Here is a 3,891-nt window from a genome sequence, read left to right on the forward strand (position 1 = left end):
CACAGGGGGCGATGCTGGGACAGCCATCTGGTTGCTTCAGCAACTTAGGGCAAAGCCGTTTTCTTAGAATGGTTACTCCAGACTAACTCATTCATCTAACTCAGTAACTCCACTCTCAACAAAAGCTCAAACCAGGGATATTAAAAACAAAAACAAAAACAAAACAAAACAAAGGCAACCTGTCCCAAATAGGAGCCTGGATATAAATTGAATCCAACGTGGGCTGTTTGATGGTAACCACGTGAGAGGTAAATATAAAAATCCATTAGAATATCGGATGGAGACAAGATTTTGTTTTTCACTCTTATATCCTCTAAACTTAATGAGTGATTAATATTTGTTGACTGAATTAAGACAAACCTCTCTCTAGTCAAGAAGTGGTAAAATAAAGGTTGATTAGGATGGGCAGAATTCAATGTAATAGCTCTTAGTAAAAGGAGTGGATGAATAGATGGCAAATTTGGGGATGGAGATATTGGACACAGGGTCCTTTGATGCTGTGGAAGAGTTTTTACTGTCCAGGCTTCTGCCAGCCCATGTGGTGCCTTTGTGAAGACTGGGAAAGGGTGCCCTTCCTCTGGACAGATGACACAGCCCTGTCCCAGAGCACACCCTCAGTGGGGGAAGCAAGGATAGGATGCCAGCCCCGCAGGTTTGGCCAGGTGCCACTGATTAGGGCTCAGTGGGCACAACTATGGTTTTGGTCCAGGTCAAAGACCTACCCAGGGCACCTAAGTCATCTGAGGCAGGACAGGTGTATACTCGGGACCAACTACTGTGCACACAAGTCCTCTCTCCACTGCTCAGATTTCACGTTTAAAAGGTATTTTTATCCCCATGGAAACTGGCCCGAAATTCACCTTTGCACTATTCATTCTATCCCCTCTCCAACCTAATTCAGCCCAGCCCAACAAGCATAGCACACCTGCTAAGAGATAAGAACCGAACAAAATAGGCTCAAACAGAGTTCCTGTTCTCTAGGAACTGTCAATCCAGCATGACAGATGACACACTCCCCACAAGGCTGGATGAGATGAGAGAGACGAAAGCCAGTCATGAACAGAGAAGAGGGCCGTGCCGCCCCGCTATGCAGGAGGCTGAGTGGCAGATTCCAAAGGCGGGGCTGGGGGTGTGGGCGCGGGATTGGAAAAGACCCGGGCGGAGCTTCCTCAGCCAAGACACAGAAACAAGAAGACGCAGGGTATGTTTGGAGCATGTGAGTCATCCTGCTTGGCTGGAACCCAAGAGCACACTGGGTTTAAGGTGGGAAAAGAACTGAAGGCCTGAAATGTCTCCCTGAGGAGTTTGGGCTGAATTTCTGAGGCAGCCCCAAGCCATTGAAGGTTCTGAGTGTTTTCCCAGAGTGAACATTTACTCGCTGAAAAGGACAAACAGTTATCAGGAATAACAGGAATAAGGGGCTTTTTCTGTGCAATGAGCTGGAATGCTAATTATAATGGATTTTTTTATTTCTTNGGGGGAAAAAAGGTGGGAGATGTTGCTTGGTGAAATTGAACTTTAATTAAATTATGATTCACACAAGCCCAGAAAGCGAAGTTTTTACCATTTATATGTAATTTCGTTCGGTAAAGTAGAAACACTTATTTTCTGTAGCTGGCTAAATATATGAAGCACACCTACTCTTGTTATCCTAAATTTTCACCTGTGCCTGAAGCTATGTGATAATGTAACCAGAGATCTCTTTGCCATCTTGGTGTGAGAAATAAGCACCTTTATTTTACACAGCATGCTGTGGACTCTCGGACCCCACCTGGCATCCAGTGCTACAAATGGTGACATCACAGCACTAAGCTGCTCATTTTCTCCAAGAGCTCAAACTGCATTCCTCCATGGGGAAATGATGTTTCTCTGACTTCGTAGTGAAGGATGCGGAAGTTACAACTTCTAAAGGGCAAATGACTCAGCGTTGAGTCACTGAGTCACGGGTCCCCTGGAGAAAGAATTCCAGACGCTCTGACTCTCTGGGTATAATTTAAGCCATTTGAATCTCAGGACCTGTATCTGTCAAGAAACCACGTGATCCTCTGCTGCAGCCTTACTCTGTTCCCATCTTACAGATGAAACAATTGATGCCCAGAAACATTAAATGATTTATCAAAGTCACGAGACTAGCAATTACCAGTGTTCTTTCATAACGTTTAGATGATGTTTTACCAAGCTCAGTGAATACACGGAAATGAGGAGTTCAGAATCCACACCAATATACAGCAAGTTTCATTTTGATGGCAGCTTATCCCCCAGCAAACTATACCATTATCTTACTGATCTCCAGTCTTCTTGGGGAAGGGGAGACACAGCATTACAACTACAAAATCACATCCACAGTTTTTAAGAGACCAAAGCCCCTCACGCAACTCTCTTCTTAACTTTCAGAACCTATTGATGGATGAGGTAGGCACATAATGTCTTTTGCAGACCAGAACTTGACGGAGATTGAAAGCTTCAGTCAGGAGAACCCAGGCCTCCGGGGTTGCCATCCAGGACACCAGCCAGATTTTGCTGTTAATTGGCTCCCATGCAGGCAGCTCTTTTAGCGACGGTTCTGTGGGTCCTCTGCGGCTCATCTTGATTTAAAGTGAAATGTTGTAAAGTACTTCTCAACCACTCAAAGCTTCCAGGGGTGCTCATGTTTAGGTGACTGGACAGAGAGGGAGGGAGGCTTCAAAACTGTTGTGCAGACATGAAACTAGATTATTCAGGCTCCTCAGATTCTGAAAATAATTCTCAGAAAGACAGTGACTGAGGAGTCTGATTTCAACCTAAAGAGACACACTCCCTTAGGCCATGTGGAATTGAAAAGAGTTTATGGGGAAAAAAATGCCTCTGTGGCCTTAAACATGCCGTCTCTGGGCTGACACCATAATAAAGAATGGAGCGCTGTTAAAATATACTGCACATTTTAATGACGCCACTAGCAGTAGGGAAAAAAAAAGTTGAGCTCAGAATAATTCTGGGAAGAAGGATTTTGCCAAGGAGATTTTAATGTCAAGAATGTATGTGAGGCTAAAAATAAGCAACTCACGAGCATTCCAGAGCTGTGGGTGGGGATGTATATATAATCCAATTAAATTATTCCATTTCCACTTATGGAAAAATCCAATGGTAAAAAATGGACTAGAAAACATTTTGTGGTATTTCACTTAGACTAGGCTTGTAAATACCGAACTCCAGACTTGTCAAAATAAGCCCCACCAAGCACTTCCTGGCCAAGGTGTTAGATAGGCGATGGCAGCCAGCAATACGCAAAAACGATAGAGAGCTTACAGAAACATCACGTCTAGAAAGAGCCAGAGGAATTCAGCGCCCCAGTAAAGAAGGGGCTCAGGGAAATCCAAGGGGAGAATGTCACTGAAGTGTGAGGAATGAACCCAGGGTGGCCCAAATGTTGAATGCAAACAGAGTGGCCTTCAGAGAGCTTCAAAGACACGTGAGACTTAGGTCCCAACTCTGTGACTCACAGACTGCAGCTCTGAGGCCTATGACATGTTAGCACTATTTCTTTTTCTATCAGAGAAAGTACCCCTTAATTTTGACCTTGCTCTGAAGGGCCAGCATTAGTGCTCTTTCCACAACTCGTTTGTTGATACAATGGGACTGTGAGGATGGCTGCTGCGAACACACCCCTCTGCAAACCCAGGCCGTCTGCACAGGAGATGTTAAGTCCCAGTGCCTGGAAATGCATTTGTTGGCATTTCAAGGACGAGTATCTTCTTGGCTACACTTACTGAACCTCCAATCCAACTCTGGGCTGGGTGCAGGGGAATCTAGGCCTTGGTAAGTCTTTTATTTACTTCTTAATTTGCAATGAGAAGACTCATGTACAACCATGCTTCTTTTAGTCCCCTCTGCTTGCCCAAGGTTGGGCCCTGG

The sequence above is a fragment of the Hipposideros armiger genome, unplaced genomic scaffold (genome assembly GCF_001890085.2).
Source record: "Hipposideros armiger isolate ML-2016 unplaced genomic scaffold, ASM189008v1 scaffold_244, whole genome shotgun sequence".
Lineage (NCBI taxonomy): Eukaryota > Metazoa > Chordata > Mammalia > Chiroptera > Hipposideridae > Hipposideros > Hipposideros armiger.